The following is a 9,223-nucleotide window of genomic DNA, read 5'->3' on the forward strand; positions in this document are numbered from 1 at the left end:
AGGCTTTATGGTAATGAGCCCAATTACCTTATTTCAAAAGAAAATAGAAGAATAGCTTCAAAATCAGTCTCCCATTTATCATCACTGTAGGAAAACTGTGTAATTCKTGGTTTGATTTTTTTCTCCTACTTTTAATGATCTGGAACGTCTTGCATGCCTAAACGCATTAATCCTGGTGCATGTTCAAAGGATGGATAAATGTGGATCCATATGTGTTTTCCATGTAGATGCTATATTATGCAAACAAAGATAACATTGGGCTTGCTGCCAGAAACGAGATCCTCTGAATAGTGGTTGCTGCAGTTCCCAAGGATGGTCCATGCCAGTGGGCAGCTTTCACAGTCTCACTCTTCAGAAGCAGGAAAAAGTGCGTTAGTGAGAAATCCAGAGAGTGAGGGTCAGAATTTGATGCGGGTTTGGAAACGGATCTGCTCCTGCTGGCTGCACTCCTACACAGGGRGCTTTCTCTCTCTGTTGGAATTATTTTTTAATTAAGGAGATAGGAGGTTAAAATGAAGAAATGATTGTAGTTGATATTTCTGCCATCAAACCTGTCCTTGTGTGCTTTGGGATTGGCAAGGCCAGTCTGGGGGTGTGAGCAAAGCACAGGTTTAGACCCAGGATTGAGCTGGGAAAGTGCTCGCTGTSGTTCTGAACACACAGATGTGTGACGGGTGAAAGTCATTTTGGGTATGTTCTGGCTTGGCAATGCTTTGGTTCGTGTTGTGTTTCTCGGTATCACCAGATTTATAAGGACATCCTGGAAGCTTTTTATTGTCCTTTCCCCCATGGCATTAATCCCATTTTACAGTGCACACACCTTCAGATCCTGCCTAAATCATTCCAAAAGGGGCACTGGCATTGCCACCGAGCAGCGTCTGAGAGCTCTGTGAGTTAAATGCACAATCCCTGCCCTGATGGCTCTGCCTTGGTAGGGAAAGAAGAATTAACCCCTAATTTTTGTCCCAAACATTATTGTGTTTGATCCAGGTATTCTGAAACCATTTTAACAACAGCACATTTGTAACTCTGAACATTTSTAACTGAGAACCTTTACCCGTCATGAGATATTTTTTTATTTTCTGCATCAGCTGGAAAGATTAAGCACTGTGAGTAAGAAAAACTGTCTTCCAGTTTTCTAAGTGAAACCTTTTCCGAATTCTTCTGTTGCTTCCACAAACTGGAAGTTGTTTCATTGAAAATGTCACAAATCCATGTTAAACCACAGTGGGGGAACATTCCCATACATTTACAGGTTTGTTGAGCCAAATTCTGARCCCATGCAGAACAGCAGMTGCTTTATTGCTGTCTTTAGCAGGAATGGAATTGGTCTTTTTTGGTTAATGGTTAATGGGTATGGCTTTTTTTCCTTCTGGATTCATTAAAATCTCCAAATTGTACATCATCATTGAAGAGTTAATCAGATATTAAAGATATGAGTGGCACATCACAAGCCTTTTGGGACACAGAGATGTCGGCAGAGTTGTTGAAGAATACCCAACACTGCCTAAATACTTTGTCCCATAGATACAAAAATTCAAATATTGATTGTTTGTTAAAGCTGAAAAAAAGATGTAGGAGCCATACAAACATTTTAATAATTTTTGTCTTCTAACCAAATTTTTCCTTTATTTATCTCCCCCAAGACACGATCCTGCAGAGGAATCTCAGTGTTGTGTTTTCTGTGCTCCTGCTATTGTCAGACAGGGTTAACTGAGCATGTGTCTCAGAATATTTGGTATTTCAWCATTTCGAGTGGCTGAGTTAGGAGAATTCTCTCTCTGCCCATTTTCTGTATACACAGAAAAGCATTGCTTGGCCATGGGCAGGCAATTCTGGTCAAATCAGGGCTCTGAGAAAGCCCCAGTTGGGTGATCAGAGCATTTAGTGGGGAGCTGGAGGATTGGCTTCAATCCTCGATCCTCAGACAGGAGGAATGAACTCCTTCTCCCAGCAGCAGCAGACTGACCCACCCTGAGGCTATTTCCTGCTCCGAGCTGGAGGTCTCACATGCTCTGGATGCTGGGAATGTTCACCTCCCATCAGGAATTACCCAGTGGAACAGGTTTGCCCCTGTCCATCTCAACYCGATGCTGTAGCCGGTTGTGGAATCAGTCTCCCAGTAAATATTGCACTGTTTGTACACCCTGGAGCGATGCCAGCTGCAGAGATGCTGAGGGAGCTGTTCTGGGCAGCCCAGAGCCGGGTGCTGAGAGCTCCAAATGTGGGAATGTGACGTTCCCAACGCAGCCCCGAATGGCCCTGCACTGCCTGGCTCACGAGGCTCTTGGCTCCTTCTCTCCCTGTCTCCTCCCTAACTGCTCAGTTTTCCATGAGAAGCTCCAGGACACTTACCCCAAAACAATTCCAGGACTTAGAGGACAGGAAATCCTTTTCCTGCCCCACTCTGGGGCAGCCCCTGTTTGCAGGCACCGGAGGGGCTGTGGGGTTTCACGGCACGCTCAGTGTGTTTGGCTCCCCCAGGGGTTTTGGATGTGAGGACTGAGCATAACTTCTCCCAGATATTCAGCATGACAGCTCTGGCAATTTCCTAATGGATTTAATGCTTTCCCCCATCCACAGGCACTCAGAGCAGTAATATGTGAGCTGCTCGTGTTAACCTTTGAGTGAACAAAGCCTTTCCCACCCAAACCTCTCCAGGCTGTCACATCCAAAGGCCAAGGAAAGACACTAGGACGTGAAGCGAGAATGGTAATGACTTTCCAGACTCAGAAGTTGTTTCTGATCAGAAACATATTGAYTAAATGTGTGTTTGGCCCAGTCTCAAGCTCTGCTGTGCCCACAGCAAACAACTTGCTGGCACAGCTCTGGCTGCYGCCCAGATTCTCCGCCCTCCTTCCAAGCACGCACGTGGATCCTCATCATCACCTGCTCTGCCCCTCTTGAACCCGAGCAGGGGCACAGCCTGGCATCTGAAGGGGCTGCAGGATGGCCTGGAAGGGCTGTGAGCTGAGACAGAGCCATTTCAGTGCTGCACAGGGCGTTCACCCACACCCTTCCCTCCCTCCATCACACACGGTCTGGYGACTTCTTTTTCTCAGCAGCAGGACCTCCACTCAACAGGGTATAAATTTTATTTTTCATGTCATTGTTAGTGCCCTGATTCTTGGGCTGAATCAGTGTAAATTTAGGCAGCCTTTTGAAAATACCCTCTTTCTATCCCCTCTTATTTCCCCAGCTGCTCACCRCCAACCCTACAGATGAGAGTTTCTCTTTGTAATAAATACCCAAATCCATTTGTGAGCCTTCCCCGCTTCCCTCGAAGCTGGCAAAAACTCCTCTGACCCACTTCCTGAGAGCTCTGCATGGCCCCAGCTTTGGGAAGAGCACATCCCATCAAACCCTGGAGTACCTGGCTCTTTAAAGCTGGGAGCTGTAATCACCAGGCACCTGACCTAGATTGAGCAAAGACTGGAGTAGATGCCGGGCTTCAAGGAAGTGAGGGAGTAATGTGGAGGAGTGGATGTGGGTAAAGGTAGCTTTTTTTGTGTGTGTTAGGAGAGCTATTTTTGGAGGCACGCGAGTAGTTGTGGGATGGGAATTTGGGATGGGCTGGGAGGCCTTTGTGTGCAGAGATTYTCTGGAGTTGTTGGAGCAGGAGCTGGTGGGGGTTGGAGAATGGGAGAACTGGGCTGTCACAGGGTTTCTGTGTCCATGAGGAAAGGCAGAGGACCGGTAAGGAACTTCTCCTGGAACCACAGAGGATGGTTTCTGAGCCCTGCTTCCCTCTTTTCTGGGCTGGGTTGGAGCCCTGGGGTGCCTCCAGCTCTTGCTGTGGAGCAGCTGCTGGCAGAAGATGTGAATTGTTGGATTTCTGTGGAAGGTCACGGAAGGTCTGACAGCCTTTGATGCTGTAAACAGCTCTGAGATGGACAGCTGGAGCTCTGTCAGGGATGGATCCTGTGTCCTCTGGACAGCACCAGGGAGGGACAGAGGGCTTGGAGGTGCTGCTGCTGGTGGAAACACCTCCCTGGCTGGAGGGGAAGCCAGTTTGGGGTGTGGATTTGGWTTTTCTCCTGTCCATTTCAGTCCTGTGTGAGCTCAGCAGGTTTGCTGTCTGGCCAACCAGCACCTCTGTGTGTGTGCAGGTGGCTGTCACCTCACCATGGGGGACGGGAGGGGCAGCTGTTGGGGCTGTGAGGGTGGAAAGATGGAGGGGAGCAGAGATAACACGGGGTGGTAGATGGAATATGGGAAGAGCTGGTCCCATCGAGSTGTGTMGGGATRTGGGGAGSAAAACTGGAACTCAGCTGCTGATGRAAAAGCCTCTYTYTCAGGYTATGTTTCCCAGCAGTTTAGAGCATCCTCAGGGATTGGAACTCTCTGCTGGAGCTGCAGAGCTGGGTTTTACCCAGCCGAGTTCCTTGGGAGGGCTGGGCTGCTGCAGATCCCAGCGTGGAGCAGGCTGRAAGGGACMACAGGGGGRCATCTGGTGCCACCAAMCCTCTCAGGCAGGGCCATCCCAGAGCCCAGGGCACAGGAGTGAGTTCTGATGGTTCTGGAATATCCCCAGGGAGGGAGACTCCAGCCCCTCTCTGGTCTCTGTTCAGGGCAGTTCTGCCTCCTGTGCAGGGGGAGCTCCCTGGGCTCCCTGGTCCCTGCTCGTCCCTCGGTGCCATCGCTGGGTCCCCCCTGGAGCAGAGCCCGGCCCTGCTCGGAGCCCTCCCTGCACCCAGGGACAGCCAGGGACACCCAGAGACAGACAGGGACAGCCAGGGACACCTGGGGACAGCCAGGGACAGCCAGGGACAGCCAGGGACACCCAGGGATGAAGTCTCTCTCAGTGTCACCTCTTGGGGCTGAACAGGCCCAACTTTTAGGGGTGAAAACCTGAATTTCTGGAGCAAGTGCTACCCTGAAATGTGGGCTGGTGCCAGAGCAGAGCAGGAGCTGCCAYGCTTGTGTCACACCTGCTTCTTCCTTGGCTCTGTGGACACAAACCTCGACATTCCTGCTCTTCCTGCATCAGAGAACAAAAAATCCCCTTTAGTCATTAGGAGAACTGCAAAATGCAACCAACTGTGCCTCAAACAGCAGCTCAGCTCTTCGGTTCTGCTGGCCAGAAATGCCAAAGCCACTGGAAAAAAGATTTCTAATCTCTCAGTGTGGAAGTATGCTTCTCTTTTGGGCAGGGCTGCTTTACTTCCAATGGATTCAACTGAAAATCCCAGGATCTAAKGCACATTTGGGAATAGGTTACTGGCACCAAAGATGATGAACTTATTCTTGAAATTGATGTCCATTGCTTTTGCCTCTTGCTTTGTTCCCTTTCTTGCCCAAACCTTCCTTTCAAATGTGAATGCTTCCATTTGGCACTGAATTTCTGTTGAGACTCCTGTCAATAAAGTCTGATCCTGAGACATCTGGTGCAGAGATGGAATAAAAGTAAAACTGTGGAGGCTGAGCTTGATTTTCTCCGTAGTGAGCAAGGACACGAGTCTGTGCTCCCAAGGGATGTGTTAGTCTGCACCATGGACCCCAGACACAAATCTTGCTGCTCTTGCAGCTCATGGGAGGGGTTGGGGATTTCTCCCTGAATCAGATCCACAGAGAAAGGAAAACAAATGAGGCTGCAGCTGTGAGAATTGAGAAAATGGAGGAGAAAGAGYGAAGGAAGGGCTGATGGAATAAATGATAAATAAATAATTTCCTGTCAGTGTTGTCAAGCTCGCTGTGCTGACTGTTTCTCCCCAGGACACCCTCTTGTTTCAGCTTCCGGGATCAATTGTGGAGCATCTTCCCTGCCAACAACTCCAGAAATCTGTGATCTTTAAATCAAATACAYCCTTAGAGCAAAATTTCCACATCAAAATTCCCTCCAGAACATTCCGTGTCAATGGAAAGCGTGGGGTGAAACCATCAGGACAAATGCCAGTAGAATTGCCAATTTGAAAAGAAAATTAATTTCAGAGAAATAACAATGCAATTCTTCTCTGTGCTTAGTTCCAATAAACTCCAGCCTTGTTTCAGCTCYGTTCAAAGAGTGGGAAAGGTGCAGGAACACGGATATCTCCTTGACTCCTTGAATGTTTCCTCTTTTCCAGGATGACACTGAGCCGTACTTTATTGGAATATTTTGTTTTGAAGCTGGTATCAAAATCATCGCTCTGGGCTTTGTTTTTCACAAAGGCTCCTACCTGCGCAAYGGCTGGAACGTGATGGATTTYGTYGTGGTCCTCACAGGGTAAGYGACCTCCTCTCCCCCYGAGMTTTGGGGGACTCTTGCTCTGGTTYRTGGTGTTTGTTTGCTCTGRGTTGGACTGGGATTGATGGGAGTGAAAAAATGATAAAAAGCTGTGTTTCTGGCTGTAGTAAATCTAAAGAAGGGTTCTTGTGCTGAATGAGGCTCTTGTCAAGCATTTGAACCAACTCAGAAGTGGGTTTGAGGATATTTCTTTGCAGATATTCCAGTGTGTATCTGATTCAGACACTTCCTGACATTTCTGTGACTTTGCAGGTTCTAATTGCCACTGGCACTTGAACCTGATTTAAATCAATTTATTTTCTGACGTTACAGGATGACTTTAAAAGTCAGTGTGGAGTGCTGCTAACAAATTAAATGCATCCCATTTTTAAGCTGTTACAACTCTCAAATCGGCCACATTTCTGCAGGAATGGATTTATTCCCSTATAAAATAACTTCTCTCCAAAGAATTCGAGGGTGTTTGAAGAGAATTCAGAATGTCTTATTAAGGATGGAGGTGAAAAGGTTGCGTGTGCATTTTGTAYCCTGGTTTGAGATGATATCACTGATGTCTCTCCCGAAAACGCTGACAATATTTTACATTATGCATTGCAGCACTTTCTGTCTATTGATATAAATAGAGGGTGATGCTGGTGGATAATGAAAACATAAACATGAGCGCTTCCAGTCTACAAATTGGGCTTTAAAGCTTCAAAGGAAACGTTCCAAAGGTCTGCATGAGGTCCTGAGCTTGCAGCCTTCGTCTTGGAAGGAGTTCAGGTCATTTTCCCCCAGAAGCTGCAGCCTGGCTCCTGGTTTTGAAGTGCTTCCCGTATCCATCCTTTCCCATACCTTCTCTGCCCATGTGTGTGATGAACATGGATATTCCCTGCTCCTGGTGGCGGCGTGGAGTAGGGAAATGCTTGTGTGCATATACAAATGTATTCATTAGCTCCGTGATCGCYGTAATTCCATTTGCATTCAGGGCACCCTGTGATACGGCACTTGAGAGGCCAAAGGGAATTCTTGATGTATTAAGAGGGAGAGAATAAATATGCAGGGCTTGATTCTCCTGCTGCTGGGGCTGGGTGTTTAATCAATAGAAACTTCAGTGGAGGCACAAGGAGAATCAGATTTCCATACTTAGAAGCACAGGGGGTACAGGGATGAAAAGAGAATTAGCACAGATGTTACAATTATTCTCACCAACTGGCTGTTTTCGTTCCTGGTTAGCTCCATGCCCTTTTATGTGTTATAAAAAAAAAAAAAGATAAAATAATCAAGGCCCTCGATTCTAGAAAGGACCTTGGCATTGGTTGAATTTATCCTTCAGCAAAGCATTCCAGTATAAGCTGGAATTCAGCTGACTCCAGTGGTTCTCCACTTAAACTTCAGGCTCTACAGAAAAGCTTTTCTGAATCACAGCCATATTGTTTAGGCATACTTCAAATTTCTTTTTTTTTTTTCATCTTCACCGACACAAGACTCAAGAGTTTGTTGGTTTTATTTTACAACTGAGACATCCAAAGTTTCGTGGCAGCGGCTGCCACGGCCGCGGGATCCCCCGGGAACGCGCGGCGGCTGCGGCGTCTCCCCGGCGCCGTGTTTCTTGTGGGAGCTGTTTGCAGCACTTGTGTTTGATCCTGGAGCATAACTGTGGAATATCAGCTTGATGAGACAGCTGGAACAAGGACCCCTGGTGCCATCTGCAACCCCGCGGGTGCCTCTGAAGTGCCATCCTGTTAACGTCACCGCTGCCGTTTCCAATGGTGACACCAACCGGGCCCCGCTGAAATTGTCTTGTACGAGGGCTCCCCACCAGGCAGCAGAGCAGGGGTGGCAAAGGCTGAACTCATCGGCAGCGAGCCCAAGAATCATCTCCACTGAGGAAATCCAGCCCTCTAATCCTTGTAATTCGAGGGCAGGATTTAACGAGGCGCTTGAGCTCGTGCCCAATTTTTGGTGTTAGGGGGAAGGCACTGAAAATAACAGGGTTACTCATGCTCGGTTTGCTGCTTTCCTGAGTGTTTCCAGCCCAGGTGGAGGGAGCACTGAAAGCTCTGCAGCTTCACACAGGGGGTTGAATTAGTGTTTTCTCTGGAGCCTGGCGTGTTTTGCTCTGCGTTTCCCGGATCATGATTAAGTTCTTAGCTCACTCCTGTGTTGCCATGGGGCTGTGCTGGAAAAAAACCTGGAGTTCCTCTTTCCTGGGTTTCCTCCAGTGGCCCAAAACCCTTTCATGTGCCCACTGCCTGGCTGAGCTCAGGTGAGAGGGGAAACCTGAGCAGGTTTATTTGAGACGAAATCCTCCTCATTTCTGCATCACAACTTTAAAGTCAGGTTGTTGAAGAAGAAACATGGTGTGGACAAAGCSTCCAGGGAGGGTCTGAGAGGTGGTGACACGAGTGGGACCTTCATTTTCATTCCTTTGGAAGGCAGACTCAGATCTGTGTGTTTCATGATCAAGCTGTAATTTATTAGGGAATAATAAAAAAGGACAGCGCTAAGCCAGTACTTAATGTGTTCTTATAAATATAGATAGGTAGGACATCGGGTTTTGAAACATCATTTTGCTACTCCATCAAAAGCTTTCCTTTGCCATATGTGCAAGATTCCTACTTCAAAATGTTCCTTCATGTTTCCCAGTCAGTGCTCAGTTCCCAAGCACAGTTTTACATTGATATTCAATATTACAGAGGGATTTACATTCCTCTCTTTTTAATTTTTTTTTTTTATTTCTGTGTAAGCATGAGAAGGTTTCATGACCCCCCATGCAGAGCTGTGTACCTGCTGATCCTGTCGAGCGCCTGTTTTTATTCAGGTAAATGGTGAATGCCAGAAAACCTGATCTCATTTGCAGCTTTCAGCTAAGCCCCAGAAAAGCAAAGAGCAGCTCTGCTCTCGTTCTCTGTTTCCATAGGAAAAAGGCCAGCCAGAGTCTGGGTGTGTTTCGGAGGAGGCTGTGGGGGAAGGCTCTGCATCGATTGAACTTAGCCTTATGTAAATATTCCAGTGATC

This window comes from Malurus melanocephalus, unplaced genomic scaffold (genome assembly GCF_030028575.1).
Source record: "Malurus melanocephalus ecotype Western Australia unplaced genomic scaffold, MMel_1.1 scaffold_355, whole genome shotgun sequence".
NCBI lineage: Eukaryota > Metazoa > Chordata > Aves > Passeriformes > Maluridae > Malurus > Malurus melanocephalus.